Genomic DNA, 17,537 nt, shown 5'->3' with positions numbered 1-17,537 from the left:
CATTTCCTGGGGATGGTAATGGTAATTTTTCTGTTGGCAGGCAGAATTGGAACATGAAATTTAAGGATGCTACCTCTACTGCTCGAGCAACGGCTGAGTTTGCAGAGCATGCAAGCCTAGCTGCCAGAGCTGTTGTAGAACTTTCAAGACAATATTGTGCTAATGATGGTGCTTCATGCCACTAAGGTTTCAAGGATGAAAGGTTGGAACATGGGCAATTATTTCCTGGAGATGGTAATGGTAATTCTCTATTGGCAGGCAGAATTGGAACATGAAATTTAAGGATGCTACCTCTGTCGCTCAAGCAACGGCTAAGTTTGCCAAACATGCAAGCCTCCCTGCCAGAGCTATTGTAGACCTTTCAAGGCAATATTGTCTTAATGATAGTGGTTCATGCCACTTAGGTTTCAAGGATGAAAGGTTGGAACATGGGAAATCATTTCCTGGAGATGGTAATGGTAATTTTTCTATTGGCAAGCAGAATTGGAACATGAAATTTAAGGATGCTACCTCTGCTGCTCAAGCAGGGGATGAGTTTGCAGAACATGCAAGCCTAGCGGCTAGAGATATAGTAGAACTTTCAAGGCAATATTGTGTTGATGATGGGGGTTCATGCCACTTAGGTTTCAAGGATGAAAGGTTGGAACATGGGCAATCATTTCCTGGGGATGGTAATGGTAATATTTCTATTGGCAGGCATAATTGGAACATGAAATTTAAGGATGCTACCTCTGCTGCTCAAGCAACGGCTGAGATTGCAGAACATTCAAGCCTAGTTACCAGAGCTGTTGTAGAACTTTCGAGGCAATATTGTGTTGATGATGGTGGTTCATGCCACTTAGGTTTCAAGGATGAAACATTGGAGCATGGGCAATCATTTCCTGGAGATGGTAATGGAAATTATTTTGTTGGCAGGCAAAATTGGAACATGAAATTTAAGGATGCTACCTCTGCTGCTCAAGCACCGACTAAGTTTGCAGAACGTGCAAGTCTAGCGGCCAGAGCTGTTGTTGAACTTTCAAGGCTATATTTTGTTGATGATTGTGGTTCATGCCACTTAGGTTTCAAGGATGAAAGGTTGGAACATGGGCAATCATTTCCTGGGGATGGTAATGGTAATTTTTCTGTTGGCAGGCAGAATTGGAACATGAAATTTAAGGATGCTACCTCTACTGCTCGAGCAACGGCTGAGTTTGCAGAGCATGCAAGCCTAGCTGCCAGAGCTGTTGTAGAACTTTCAAGACAATATTGTGCTAATGATGGTGCTTCATGCCACTAAGGTTTCAAGGATGAAAGGTTGGAACATGGGCAATTATTTCCTGGAGATGGTAATGGTAATTCTCTATTGGCAGGCAGAATTGGAACATGAAATTTAAGGATGCTACCTCTGTCGCTCAAGCAACGGCTAAGTTTGCCGAACATGCAAGCCTCCCTGCCAGAGCTATTGTAGACCTTTCAAGGCAATATTGTCTTAATGATAGTGGTTCATGCCACTTAGGTTTCAAGGATGAAAGGTTGGAACATGGGAAATCATTTCCTGGAGATGGTAATGGTAATTTTTCTATTGGCAAGCAGAATTGGAACATGAAATTTAAGGATGCTACCTCTGCTGCTCAAGCAGGGGATGAGTTTGCAGAACATGCAAGCCTAGCGGCTAGAGATATAGTAGAACTTTCAAGGCAATATTGTGTTGATGATGGGGGTTCATGCCACTTAGGTTTCAAGGATGAAAGGTTGGAACATGGGCAATCATTTCCTGGGGATGGTAATGGTAATATTTCTATTGGCAGGCATAATTGGAACATGAAATTTAAGGATGCTACCTCTGCTGCTCGAGCAACGGCTGAGTTTGCAGAGCATGCAAGCCTAGCTGCCAGAGCTGTTGTAGAACTTTCAAGACAATATTGTGCTAATGATGGTGCTTCATGCCACTAAGGTTTCAAGGATGAAAGGTTGGAACATGGGCAATTATTTCCTGGAGATGGTAATGGTAATTCTCTATTGGCAGGCAGAATTGGAACATGAAATTTAAGGATGCTACCTCTGTCGCTCAAGCAACGGCTAAGTTTGCCGAACATGCAAGCCTCCCTGCCAGAGCTATTGTAGACCTTTCAAGGCAATATTGTCTTAATGATAGTGGTTCATGCCACTTAGGTTTCAAGGATGAAAGGTTGGAACATGGGAAATCATTTCCTGGAGATGGTAATGGTAATTTTTCTATTGGCAAGCAGAATTGGAACATGAAATTTAAGGATGCTACCTCTGCTGCTCAAGCAGGGGATGAGTTTGCAGAACATGCAAGCCTAGCGGCTAGAGATATAGTAGAACTTTCAAGGCAATATTGTGTTGATGATGGGGGTTCATGCCACTTAGGTTTCAAGGATGAAAGGTTGGAACATGGGCAATCATTTCCTGGGGATGGTAATGGTAATTTTTCTATTGGCAGGCATAATTGGAACATGAAATTTAAGGATGCTACCTCTGCTGCTCAAGCAACGGCTGAGTTTGCAGAACATTCAAGCCTAGTTACCAGAGCTGTTGTAGAACTTTCGAGGCAATATTGTGTTGATGATGGTGGTTCATGCCACTTAGGTTTCAAGGATGAAACGTTGGAGCATGGGCAATCATTTCCTGGAGATGGTAATGGTAATTGTTTTGTTGGAAGGCAGAATTGGACATGAAATTTAAGGATGCTACCTCTGATGCTCAAGCAACGGCTGAGTTTGCAGAGCATGCAAGCCTAGCTGCCAGAGTTGTTGTAGAACTTTCAAGACAATATTGAGCTGATGATGGTGCTTCATGCCACTAAGGTTTCAAGGAAGAAAGGTTGGAACATGGGCAATTATTTCCTGGAGATGGTAATGGTAATTATTCTATTGGCAGGCAGAATTGGAACATGAAATTTAAGGATGCTACCTCTGCCGCTCAAGCAGCGGCTAAGTTTGCCGAACATGCAAGCCTCCCTGCCAGAGCTGTTGTAGACCTTTCAAGGCAATATTGTGTTGATGATAGTGGTTCATGCCACTTAGGTTTCAAGGATGAAAGGATGGAACATGGGCAATCATTTCATGGAGATGGTAATGGTAATTTTTTTGTTGGCAGGCAAAATTGGAACATGAAATTTAAGGATGCTACCTCTGCTGCTCAAGCAGCGACTAAGTTTGCAGAACATGCAAGTCTAGCGGCGAGAGCTGTTGTAGAACTTTCGAGGCAATATTGTGTTGATGATGGTGGTTCATGCCACTTAGGTTTCAAGGATGAAACATTGGAGCATGGGCAATCATTTCCTGGAGATGGTAATGGTAATTATTTTGTTGGCAGGCAAAATTGGAACATGAAATTTAAGGATGCTACCTCTGCTGCTCAAGCACCGACTAAGTTTGCAGAACGTGCAAGTCTAGCGGCCAGAGCTGTTGTTGAACTTTCAAGGCTATATTGTGTTGATGATTGTTGTTCATGCCACTTAGGTTTCAAGGATGAAAGGTTGGAACATGGGCAATCATTTCCTGGGGATGGTAATGGTAATTTTTCTGTTGGCAGGCAGAATTGGAACATGAAATTTAAGGATACTACCTCTACTGCTCGAGCAACGGCTGAGTTTGCAGAGCATGCAAGCCTAGCTGCCAGAGCTGTTGTAGAACTTTCAAGACAATATTATGCTGATGATGGTGCTTCATGCCACTAAGGTTTCAAGGATGAAAGGTTGGAACATGGGCAATTATTTCCTGGAGATGGTAATGGTAATTCTCTATTGGCAGGCAGAATTGGAACATGAAATTTAAGGATGCTACCTTTGTCGCTCAAGCAACGGCTAAGTTTGCCGAACATGCAAGCCCCCCTGCCAGAGCTGTTGTAGACCTTTCAAGGCAATATTGTCTTAATGATAGTGGTTCATGCCACTTAGGTTTCAAGGATGAAAGGTTGGAACATGGGAAATCATTTCCTGGAGATGGTAATGGTAATTTTTCTATTGGCAAGCAGAATTGGAACATGAAATTTAAGGATGCTACCTCTACTGCTCAAGCAGGGGAAGAGTTTGCAGAACATGCAAGCCTAGCGGCCAGAGATATAGTTGAACTTTCAAGGCAATATTGTGTTTATAATGGGGGTTCATGCCACTTAGGTTTCAAGGATGAAAGGTTGGAACATGGGCAATCATTTCCTGGGGATGGTAATGGTAATTTTTCTATTGGCAGGCATAATTGGAACATGAAATTTAAGGATGCTACCTCTGCTGCTCAAGCAACGGCTGAGTTTGTAGAACATTCAAGCCTAGTTACCAGAGCTGTTGTAGAACTTTCGAGGCAATTTTGTGTTGATAATGGTGGTTCATGCCACTTAGGTTTCAACGATGAAAGGTTGGAACATGGGCAATCATTTCCTGGGGATGGTATTGGTAATTTTTCTATTGGCAGGTAGAATTAGAACATGAAATTTAAGGATGCTACCTCTGCTGCTCAAGCAATGGCTGAGTTTGCAGAGCATGCAAGCTTAGCTGCCAGAGTTGTTGTAGAAAATTCAAGACAATATTGTGCTGATGATGGTGCTTCATGCCACTAAGGTTTCAAGGATGAAAGGTTGGAACATGGGCAATTATTTCCTGGAGATGGTAATGGTAATTCTTCTATTGGCAGGCAGAATTGGAACATGAAATTTAAGGATGCTACCTCTGCCTCTCAAGCAGCGGCTAAGTTTGCCGAACATGCAAGCCTCCCTGCCAGAGCTGTTGTAGACCTTTCAAGGCAATATTGTGTTGATGCTAGTGGTTCATGCCACTTAGGTTTCAAGGATGAAAGGATGGAACATGGGAAATCATTTCCTGGAGATGGTAATGGTAATTTTTCTGTTGGCAGGCAGAATTGGAACATGAAATTTAAGGATGCAACCTCTACTGCTCAAGCAACAGCTGAGTTTGCAGAGCATGCAAGCCTAGCTGCCAGAGCTGTTGTAGAACTTTCAAGACAATATTGTGCTGATGATGGTGCTTCATGCCACTAAGGTTTCAAGGATGAAAGGTTGGAACATGGGCAATTATTTCCTGGAGATGGTAATGGTAATTCTTATATTGGCAGGCAGAATTGGAACATGAAATTTAAGGATGCTACCTCTGTCGCTCAAGCAACGGCTAAGTTTGCCGAACATGCAAGCCTCCCTGCCAGAGCTGTTGTAGACCTTTCAAGGCAATATTGTCTTAATGATAGTGGTTCATGCCACTAAGGTTTCAAGGATGAAAGGTTGGAACATGGGCAATTATTTCCTGGAGATGGTAATGGTAATTCTTCTATTGGCAGGCAGAATTGGAATATGAAATTGAAGGATGCTACCTCTGCCGCTCAAGCAGCGGCTAAGTTTGCCGAACATGCAAGCCTCCCTGCCAGAGCTGTTGTAGACCTTTCAAGGCAATATTGTGTTGATGATAGTGGTTCATGCCACTTACGTTTCAAGGATGAAAGGTTGGAACATGGGCAATCATTTCCTGGAGATGGTAATGGTAATTCTTATATTGGCAGGCAGAATTGGAACATGAAATTTAAGGATGCTACCTCTGTCGCTCAAGCAACGGCTAAGTTTGCTGAACATGCAAGCCTCCCTGCCAGAGCTGTTGTAGACCTTTCAAGGCAATATTGTCTTAATGATAGTGGTTCATGCCACTTAGGTTTCAAGGATGACAGGTTGGAACATGGACAATCATTTCCTGGAGATGTTAATGGTAATTTTTCTGTTGGCAGGCAGAGTTGGAACATGAAATTTAAGGATGCTACCTCTGCTGCACAAGCAACGGCTGAGTTTGCAGAGCATGCAAGCCTAGCTGCCAGAGCTGTTGTAGACCTTTCAAGGCAATATTGTGTTGATGATAGTGGTTCATGCCACTTCGGTTTCAAGGATGAAAGGTTGGAACATGGGCAATCATTTCCTTGAGATGGTAATGGTAATTATTATATTGGAAGGCAGAATTGGAACATGAAATTTAAGGATGCTACCTCTGCTGCTCAAGCAACGGCTGAGTTTGCAGAGCATGCAAGCCTAGCTGCCAGAGTTGTTGTAGAACTTTCAAGACAACATTGTGTTGATGATGGTGCTTCATGCCACTAAGGTTTCAAGGATGAAAGGTTGGAACATGGGCAATTATTTCCTGGAGATGGTAATGGTAATTTTTCTGTTGGCAGGCAGAATTGGAACATGAAATTTAAGGATGCTACCTTTGCCGCTCAAGCAGCGGCTAAGTTTGCCGAACATGCAAGCCTCCCTGCCAGAGCTGTTGTAGACCTTTCAAGGCAATATTGTGTTGATGATGGTGGTTCATGCCACTTAGGTTTCAAGGATGAAATGTTGGAACATGGGCAATCATTTCCTGGAGATGGTAATTGTAATTTTTCTGTTGGCAGGCAGAGTTGGAACATGAAATTTAAGGATGCTACCTCTGCTGCTCAAGAAACAGCTGAGTTTGCAGAGCATGCAAGCGTAGCTGCCAGAGCTGTTGTAGACCTTTCAAGGCAATATTGTGCTGATGATAGTGGTTCATGCCACTTCGGTTTCAAGGATGAAAGGTTGGAACATGGGCTATCATTTCCTTGAGATGGTAATGGTAATTCTTCTATTGGCAGGCAGAATTGGAACATGAAATTTAAGGATGCTACCTCTGCCGCTCAAGCAGCGGCTAAGTTTGCCGAACATGCAAGCCTCGCTGCCAGAGCTGTTGTAGACCTTTCAAGGCAATATTGTGTTGATGATAGTGGTTCATGCCACTTAGGTTTCAAGGATGAAAGGTTGGAACATGGGCAATCATTTCGTGGAGATGGTAATGGTAATTTTTCTGTTGGCAGGCAGAATTGGAACATGAAATTTACGGATGCTACCTCTGCTGCTCAAGCAGGGGATGAGTTTGCAGAACATGCAAGCCTAGCGGCCAGAGATATAGTAGAACTTTCAAGGCAATATTGTGTTGATGATGGTGGTTCATGCCACTTAGGTTTCAAGGATGAAAGGTTGGAACATGGACAATCATTTCCTGGAGATGTTAATGGTAATTTTTCTGTTGGCAGGCAGAGTTGGAACATGAAATTTAAGGATGCTACCTCTGCTGCACAAGCAACGGCTGAGTTTGCAGAGCATGCAAGCCTAGCTGCCAGAGCTGTTGTAGACCTTTCAAGGCAATATTGTGTTGATGATAGTGGTTCATGCCACTTCGGTTTCAAGGATGAAAGGTTGGAACATGGGCAATCATTTCCTTGAGATGGTAATGGTAATTCTTATATTGGCAGGCAGAATTGGAACATGAAATTTAAGGATGCTACCTCTGCTGCTCAAGCAACGGCTGAGTTTGCAGAGCATGCAAGCCTAGCTGCCAGAGTTGTTGTAGAACTTTCAAGACAACATTGTGTTGATGATGGTGCTTCATGCCACTAAGGTTTCAAGGATGAAAGGTTGGAACATGGGCAATTATTTCCTGGAGATGGTAATGGTAATTCTTCTATTGGCAGGCAGAATTGGAATATGAAATTGAAGGATGCTACCTCTGCCGCTCAAGCAGCGGCTAAGTTTGCCGAACATGCAAGCCTCCCTGCCAGAGCTGTTGTAGACCTTTCAAGGCAATATTGTGTTGATGATAGTGGTTCATGCCACTTAGGTTTCAAGGATGAAAGGTTGGAACATGGGCAATCATTTCCTGGGGATGGTAATGGTAATTGTTCTGTTGGCAGGCAGAATTGGAACATGAAATTTAAGGATGCTACCTTTGCCGCTCAAGCAGCGGCTAAGTTTGCCAAACATGCAAGCCTCCCTGCCAGAGCTGTTGTAGACCTTTCAAGGCAATATTGTGTTGATGATGGTGGTTCATGCCACTTATGTTTCAAGGATGAAAGGTTGGAACATGGGCAATCATTTCCTGGAGATGGTAATTGTAATTTTTCTGTTGGCAGGCAGAGTTGGAACATGAAATTTAAGGATGCTACCTCTGCTGCTCAAGAAACAGCTGAGTTTGCAGAGCATGCAAGCCTAGCTGCCAGAGCTGTTGTAGACCTTTCAAGGCAATATTGTGCTGATGATAGTGGTTCATGCCACTTCGGTTTCAAGGATGAAAGGTTGGAACATGGGCTATCATTTCCTTGAGATGGTAATGGTAATTCTTCTATTGGCAGGTAGAATTGGAACATGAAATTTAAGGATGCTACCTCTGCCGCTCAAGCAGCGGCTAAGTTTGCCGAACATGCAAGCCTCCCTGCCAGAGCTGTTGTAGACCTTTCAAGGCAATATTGTGTTGATGATAGTGGTTCATGCCACTTAGGTTTCAAGGATGAAAGGTTGGAACATGGGCAATCATTTCATGGAGATGGTAATGGTAATTTTTCTGTTGGCAGGCAGAATTGGAACATGAAATTTACGGATGCTACCTCTGCTGCTCAAGCAGGGGATGAGTTTGCAGAACATGCAAGCCTAGCGGCCAGAGATATAGTAGAACTTTCAAGGCAATATTGTGTTGATGATGGTGGTTCATGCCACTTAGGTTTCAAGGATGAAAGGTTGGAACATGGACAATCATTTCCTGGAGATGTTAATGGTAATTTTTCTGTTGGCAGGCAGAGTTGGAAAATGAAATTTAAGGATGCTACCTCTGGTGCACAAGCAACGGCTGAGTTTGCAGAGCATGCAAGCCTAGCTGCCAGAGCTGTTGTAGACCTTTCAAGGCAATATTGTGTTGATGATAGTGGTTCATGCCACTTTGGTTTCAAGGATGAAAGGTTGGAACATGGGCAATCATTTCCTTGAGATGGTAATGGTAATTCTTATATTGGCAGGCAGAATTGGAACATGAAATTTAAGGATGCTACCTCTGCTGCTCAAGCAACGGCTGAGTTTGCAGAGCATGCAAGCCTAGCTGCCAGAGTTGTTGTAGAACTTTCAAGACAACATTGTGTTGATGATGGTGCTTCATGCCACTAAGGTTTCAAGGATGAAAGGTTGGAACATGGGCAATTATTTCCTGGAGATGGTAATGGTAATTCTTCTATTGGCAGGCAGAATTGGAACATGAAATTTAAGGATGCTGCCTTTGCCGCTCAAGCAGCGGCTAAGTTTGCCGAACATGCAAGCCTCCCTGCCAGAGCTGTTGTAGACCTTTCAAGGCAATATTGTGTTGATGATGGTGGTTCATGCCACTTAGGTTTCAAGGATGAAAGGTTGGAACATGGGCAATCATTTCCTGGAGATGGTAATTGTAATTTTTCTGTTGGCAGGCAGAGTTGGAACATGAAATTTAAGGATGCTACCTCTGCTGCTCAAGAAACAGCTGAGTTTGCAGAGCATGCAAGCCTAGCTGCCAGAGCTGTTGTAGACCTTTCAAGGCAATATTGTGCTGATGATAGTGGTTCATGCCACTTCGGTTTCAAGGATGAAAGGTTGGAACATGGGCTATCATTTCCTTGAGATGGTAATGGTAATTCTTCTATTGGCAGGCAGAATTGGAACATGAAATTTAAGGATGCTACCTCTGCCGCTCAAGCAGCGGCTAAGTTTGCCGAACATGCAAGCCACCCTGCCAGAGCTATTGTAGACCTTTCAAGGCAATATTGTGTTGATGATAGTGGTTCATGCCACTTAGGTTTCAAGGATGAAAGGTTGGAACATGGGCAATCATTTCGTGGAGATGGTAATGGTAATTTTTCTGTTGGCAGGCAGAATTGGAACATGAAATTTACGGATGCTACCTCTGCTGCTCAAGCAGGGGATGAGTTTGCAGAACATGCAAGCCTAGCGGCCAGAGATATAGTAGAACTTTCAAGGCAATATTGTGTTGATGATGGTGGTTCATGCCACTTAGGTTTCAAGGATGAAAGGTTGGAACATAGACAATCATTTCCTGGAGATGTTAATGGTAATTTTTCTGTTGGCAGACAGAGTTGGAACATGAAATTTAAGGATGCTACCTCTGCTGCACAAGCAACGGCTGAGTTTGCAGAGCATGCAAGCCTAGCTGCCAGAGCTGTTGTAGACCTTTCAAGGCAATATTGTGTTGATGATAGTGGTTCATGCCACTTCGGTTCCAAGGATGAAAGGTTGGAACATGGGCAATCATTTCCTTGAGATGGTAATGGTAATTCTTATATTGGCAGGCAGAATTGGAACATGAAATTTAAGGATGCTACCTCTGCTGCTCAAGCAACGGCTGAGTTTGCAGAGCATGCAAGCCTAGCTGCCAGAGTTGTTGTAGAACTTTCAAGACAACATTGTGTTGATGATGGTGCTTCATGCCACTAAGGTTTCAAGGATGAAAGGTTGGAACATGGGCAATTATTTCCTGGAGATGGTAATGGTAATTCTTCTATTGGCAGGCAGAATTGGAATATGAAATTGAAGGATGCTACCTCTGCCGCTCAAGCAGCGGCTATGTTTGCCGAACATGCAAGCCTCCCTGCCAGAGCTGTTGTAGACCTTTCAAGGCAATATTGTGTTGATGATAGTGGTTCATGCCACTTAGGTATCAAGGATGAAAGGTTGGAACATCGGCAATCATTTCCTGGGGATGGTAATGGTAATTTTTCTGTTGGCAGGCAGAATTGGAACATGAAATTTAAGGATGCTACCTTTGCCGCTCAAGCAGCGGCTAAGTTTGCCGAACATGCAAGCCTCCCTGCCAGAGCTGTTGTAGACCTTTCAAGGCAATATTGTGTTGATGATGGTGGTTCATGCCACTTAGGTTTCAAGGATGAAAGGTTGGAACATGGGCAATCATTTCCTGGAGATGGTAATTGTAATTTTTCTATTGGCAGGCAGAGTTGGAACATGAAATTTAAGGATGCTACCTCTGCTGCTCAAGAAACAGCTGAGTTTGCAGAGCATGCAAGCCTAGCTGCCAGAGCTGTTGTAGACCTTTCAAGGCAATATTATGCTGATGATAGTGGTTCATGCCACTTCGGTTTCAAGGATGAAAGGTTGGAACATGGGCTATCATTTCCTTGAGATGGTAATGGTAATTCTTCTATTGGCAGGCAGAATTGGAACATGAAATTTAAGGATGCTACCTCTGCCGCTCAAGCAGCGGCTAAGTTTGCCGAACATGCAAGCCTCCCTGCCAGAGCTGTTGTAGACCTTTCAAGGCAATATTGTGTTGATGATAGTGGTTCATGCCACTTAGGTTTCAAGGATGAAAGGTTGGAACATGGGCAATCATTTCGTGGAGATGGTAATGGTAATTTTTCTGTTGGCAGGCAGAATTGGAACATGAAATTTACGGATGCTACCTCTGCTGCTCAAGCAGGGGATGAGTTTGCAGAACATGCAAGCCTAGCGGCCAGAGATATAGTAGAACTTTCAAGGCAATATTGTGTTGATGATGGTGGTTCATGCCACTTAGGTTTCAAGGATGAAAGGTTGGAACATGGACAATTATTTCCTGGAGATGTTAATGGTAATTTTTCTGTTGGCAGGCAGAGTTGGAACATGAAATTTAAGGATGCTACCTCTGCTGCACAAGCAACGGCTGAGTTTGCAGAGCATGCAAGCCTAGCTGCCAGAGCTGTTGTAGACCTTTCAAGGCAATATTGTGTTGATGATAGTGGTTCATGCCACTTCGGTTTCAAGGATGAAAGGTTGGAACATGGGCAATCATTTCCTTGAGATGGTAATGGTAATTCTTATATTGGCAGGCAGAATTGGAACATGAAATTTAAGGATGCTACCTCTGCTGCTCAAGCAACGGCTGAGTTTGCAGAGCATGCAAGCCTAGCTACCAGAGTTGTTGTAGAACTTTCAAGACAACATTGTGTTGATGATGGTGCTTCATGCCACTAAGGTTTCAAGGATGAAAGGTTGGAACATGGGCAATTATTTCCTGGGGATGGTAATGGTAATTTTTCTGTTGGCAGGCAGAATTGGAACATGAAATTTAAGGATGCTACCTTTGCCGCTCAAGCAGCGGCTAAGTTTGCCGAACATGCAAGGCTCCCTGCCAGAGTTGTTGTAGACCTTTCAAGGCAATATTGTGTTGATGATGGTGGTTCATGCCACTTAGGTTTCAAGGATGAAAGGTTGGAACATGGGCAATCATTTCCTGGAGATGGTAATTGTAATTTTTCTGTTGGTAGGCAGAGTTGGAACATGAAATTTAAGGATGCTACCTCTGCTGCACAAGCAACGGCTGAGTTTGCAGAGCATGCAAGCCTAGCTGCCAGAGCTGTTGTAGACCTTTCAAGGCAATATTGTGTTGATGATGGTGGTTCATGCCACTTAGGTTTCAAGGATGAAAGGTTGGAACATGGGCAATCATTTCCTGGAGATGTTAATGGTAATATTTCTGTTGGTAGGCAGAGTTGGAACATGAAATTTAAGGATGCTACCTCTGCTGCACAAGCAACGGCTGAGTTTGCAGAGCATGCAAGCCTAGCTGCCAGAGCTGTTGTAGACCTTTCAAGGCAATATTGTGTTGATGATGGTGGTTCATGCCACTTAGGTTTCAAGGATGAAAGGTTGGAACATGGGCAATCATTTCCTGGAGATGGTAATTGTAATTTTTCTGTTGGCAGGCAGAATTGGAACATGAAATTTATGGATGCTACCTCTGCTGCTCAAGAAACAGCTGAGTTTGTAGAGCATGCAAGCCTAGCTGCCAGAGCTGTTGTAGACCTTTCAAGGCAATATTGTGTTGATGATAGTGGTTCATGCCACTTAGGTTTCAAGGATGAAAGGTTGGAACATGGGCAATCATTTCCTGGGGATGGTAATGGTAATTTTTCTGTTGGCAGGCAGAATTGGAACATGAAATTTAAGGATGCTACCTTTGCCGCTCAAGCAGCGGCTAAGTTTGCCGAACATGCAAGCCTCCCTGCCAGAGCTGTTGTAGACCTTTCAAGGCAATATTGTGTTGATGATGGTGGTTCATGCCACTTAGGTTTCAAGGATGAAAGGTTGGAACATGGGCAATCATTTCCTGGAGATGTTAATGGTAATTTTTCTGTTGGCAGGCAGAGTTGGAACATGAAATTTAACGATGCTACCTCTGCTGCACAAGCAACGGCTGAGTTTGCAGAGCATGCAAGCCTAGCTGCCAGAGCTGTTGTAGACCTTTCAAGGCAATATTGTGTTGATGATGGTGGTTCATGCCACTTAGGTTTCAAGGATGAAAGGTTGGAACATGGGCAATCATTTCCTGGAGATGGTAATTGTAATTTTTCTGTTGGCAGGCAGAGTTGGAACATGAAATTTAAGGATGCTACCTCTGCTGCTCAAGAAACAGCTGAGTTTGTAGAGCATGCAAGCCTAGCTGCCAGAGCTGTTGTAGACCTTTCAAGGCAATATTGTGCTGATGATAGTGGTTCATGCCACTTCGGTTTCAAGGATGAAAGGTTGGAACATGGGCAATCATTTCCTAGGGATGGTAATGGTAATATTTCTCTTGGCAGGCAGAATTGGAACATGAAATTTAAGGATGCTACCTCTGCTGCTCAAGCAACGGCTGAGTTTGCAGAGCATGCAAGCCTAGCTGCCAGAGTTGTTATAGAACTTTCAAGACAACATTGTGTTGATGATGGTGCTTCATGCCACTAAGGTTTCAAGGATGAAATGTTGGAACATGGGCAATTATTTCCTGGAGATGGTAATGGTAATTCTTCTATTGGCAGGCAGAATTGGAATATGAAATTGAAGAATGCTACCTTTGCCGCTCAAGCAGCGGCTAAGTTTGCCGAACATGCAAGCCTCCCTGCCAGAGCTGTTGTAGACCTTTCAAGGCAATATTGTGTTGATGATAGTGGTTCATGCCACTTAGGTTTCAAGGATGAAAGGTTGGAACATGGGCAATCATTTCCTGGGGATGGTAATGGTAATTTTTCTGTTGGCAGGCAGAATTGGAACATGAAATTTAAGGATGCTACCTTTGCCGCTCAAGCAGCGGCTAAGTTTGCCGAACATGCAAGCCTCCCTGCCAGAGCTGTTGTAGACCTTTCAAGGCAATATTGTGTTGATGATGGTGGTTCATGCCACTTAGGTTTCAAGGATGAAAGGTTGGAACATGGGCAATCATTTCCTGGAGATGTTAATGGTAATTTTTCTGTTGGCAGGCAGAGTTGGAACATGAAATTTAACGATGCTACCTCTGCTGCACAAGCAACGGCTGAGTTTGCAGAGCATGCAAGCCTAGCTGCCAGAGCTGTTGGAGACCTTTCAAGGCAATATTGTGTTGATGATGGTGGTTCATGCCACTTAGGTTTCAAGGATGAAAGGTTGGAACATGGGCAATCATTTCCTGGAGATGGTAATTGTAATTTTTCTGTTGGCAGGCAGAGTTGGAACATGAAATTTAAGGATGCTACCTCTGCTGCTCAAGAAACAGCTGAGTTTGTAGAGCATGCAAGCCTAGCTGCCAGAGCTGTTGTAGACCTTTCAAGGCAATATTGTGCTGATGATAGTGGTTCATGCCACTTCGGTTTCAAGGATGAAAGGTTGGAACATGGGCAATCATTTCCTTGAGATGGTAATGGTAATTCTTCTATTGGCAGGCAGAATTGGAACATGAAATTTAAGGATGCTACCTCTGCCGCTCAAGCAGCGGCTAAGTTTGCCGAACATGCAAGCCTCCCTGCCAGAGCTGTTGTAGACCTTTCAAGGCAATATTGTGTTGATGATAGTGGTTCATGCCACTTAGGTTTCAAGGATGAAAGGTTGGAACATGGGCAATCATTTCCTGGGGATGGTAATGGTAATATTTCTCTTGGCAGGCAGAATTGGAACATGAAATTTAAGGATGCTACCTCTGCTGCTCAAGCAACGGCTGAGTTTGCAGAGCATGCAAGCCTAGCTGCCAGAGTTGTTATAGAACTTTCAAGACAACATTGTGTTGATGATGGTGCTTCATGCCACTAAGGTTTCAAGGATGAAATGTTGGAACATGGGCAATTATTTCCTGGAGATGGTAATGGTAATTCTTCTATTGGCAGGCAGAATTGGAATATGAAATTGAAGAATGCTACCTTTGCCGCTCAAGCAGCGGCTAAGTTTGCCGAACATGCAAGCCTCCCTGCCAGAGCTGTTGTAGACCTTTCAAGGCAATATTGTGTTGATGATAGTGGTTCATGCCACTTAGGTTTCAAGGATGAAAGGTTGGAACATGGGCAATCATTTCCTGGGGATGGTAATGGTAATTTTTCTGTTGGCAGGCAGAATTGGAACATGAAATTTAAGGATGCTACCTTTGCCGCTCAAGCAGCGGCTAAGTTTGCCGAACATGCAAGCCTCCCTGCCAGAGCTGTTGTAGACCTTTCAAGGCAATATTGTGTTGATGATGGTGGTTCATGCCACTTAGGTTTCAAGGATGAAAGGTTGGAACATGGGCAATCATTTCCTGGAGATGGTAATTGTAATTTTTCTGTTGGCAGGCAGAGTTGGAACATGAAATTTAAGGATGCTACCTCTGCAGCTCAAGAAACAGCTGAGTTTGCAGAGCATGCAAGCCTAGCTGCCAGAGCTGTTGTAGAACTTTCAAGGCAATATTGTGTTGATGATGGTGGTTCATGCCACTTAGGTTTCAAGGATGAAAGGTTGGAACATGGACAATCATTTCCTGGAGATGTTAATGGTAATTTTTCTGTTGGCAGGCAGAGTTGGAACATGAAATTTAAGGATGCTACCTCTGCTGCACAAGCAACGGCTGAGTTTGCAGAGCATGCAAGCCTAGCTGCCAGAGCTGTTGTAGACCTTTCAAGGCAATATTGTGTTGATGATGGTGGTTCATGCGACTTAGGTTTTAAGGATGAAAGGTTGGAACATGGGCAATCATTTCCTGGGGATGGTAATGGTAATTTTTCTGTTGGCAGGCAGAATTGGAACATGAAATTTAAGGATGCTACCTCTGCTGCTCAAGCAACGGCTGAGTTTGCAGAGCATGCAAGCCTAGCTGCCAGAGTTGTTGTAGAACTTTCAAGACAACATTGTGTTGATGATGGTGCTTCATGCCACTAAGGTTTCAAGGATGAAAGGTTGGAACATGGGCAATTATTTCCTGGAGATGGTAATGGTAATTCTTCTATTGGCAGGCAGAATTGGAATATGAAATTGAAGGATGCTACCTCTGCCGCTCAAGCAGCGGCTAAGTTTGCCGAACATGCAAGCCTCCCTGCCAGAGCTGTTGTAGACCTTTCAAGGCAATATTGTGTTGATGATAGTGGTTCATGCCACTTAGGTTTCAAGGATGAAAGGTTGGAACATGGGCAATCATTTCCTGGGGATGGTAATGGTAATTTTTCTGTTGGCAGGCAGATTTGTAACATGAAATTTAAGGATGCTACCTTTGTCGCTCAAGCAGCGGCTAAGTTTGCCGAACATGCAAGCCTCCCTGCCAGAGCTGTTGTAGACCTTTCAAGGCAATATTGTGTTGATGATGGTGGTTCATGCCACTTAGGTTTCAAGGATGAAAGGTTGGAACATGGGCAATCATTTCCTGGAGATGGTAATTGTAATTTTTCTGTTGGCAGGCAGAGTTGGAACATGAAATTTAAGGATGCTACCTCTGCAGCTCAAGAAACAGCTGAGTTTGCAGAGCATGCAAGCCTAGCTGCCAGAGCTGTTGTAGAACTTTCAAGGCAATATTGTGTTGATGATGGTGGTTCATGCCACTTAGGTTTCAAGGATGAAAGGTTGGAACATGGACAATCATTTCCTGGAGATGTTAATGGTAATTTTTCTGTTGGCAGGCAGAGTTGGAACATGAAATTTAAGGATGCTACCTCTGCTGCACAAGCAACGGCTGAGTTTGCAGAGCATGCAAGCCTAGCTGCCAGAGCTGTTGTAGACCTTTCAAGGCAATATTGTGTTGATGATGGTGGTTCATGCGACTTAGGTTTTAAGGATGAAAGGTTGGAACATGGGCAATCATTTCCTGGGGATGGTAATGGTAATTTTTCTGTTGGCAGGCAGAATTGGAACATGAAATTTAAGGATGCTACCTCTGCTGCTCAAGCAACGGCTGAGTTTGCAGAGCATGCAAGCCTAGCTGCCAGAGTTGTTGTAGAACTTTCAAGACAACATTGTGTTGATGATGGTGCTTCATGCCACTAAGGTTTCAAGGATGAAAGGTTGGAACATGGGCAATTATTTCCTGGAGATGGTAATGGTAATTCTTCTATTGGCAGGCAGAATTGGAATATGAAATTGAAGGATGCTACCTCTGCCGCTCAAGCAGCGGCTAAGTTTGCCGAACATGCAAGCCTCCCTTCCAGAGCTGTTGTAGACCTTTCAAGGCAATATTGTGTTGATGATAGTGGTTCATGCCACTTAGGTTTCAAGGATGAAAGGTTGGAACATGGGCAATCATTTCCTGGGGATGGTAATGGTAATTTTTCTGTTGGCAGGCAGATTTGTAACATGAAATTTAAGGATGCTACCTTTGTCGCTCAAGCAGCGGCTAAGTTTGCCGAACATGCAAGCCTCCCTGCCAGAGCTGTTGTAGACCTTTCAAGGCAATATTGTGTTGATGATGGTGGTTCATGCCACTTAGGTTTCAAGGATGAAAGGTTGGAACATGGGCAATCATTTCCTGGAGATGGTAATTG

This window comes from Nicotiana tomentosiformis, unplaced genomic scaffold (assembly GCF_000390325.3).
Source record: "Nicotiana tomentosiformis unplaced genomic scaffold, ASM39032v3 Un00004, whole genome shotgun sequence".
In the NCBI taxonomy this organism is placed as follows: domain Eukaryota; kingdom Viridiplantae; phylum Streptophyta; class Magnoliopsida; order Solanales; family Solanaceae; genus Nicotiana; species Nicotiana tomentosiformis.
This window is presented reverse-complemented; position numbering follows the sequence as displayed.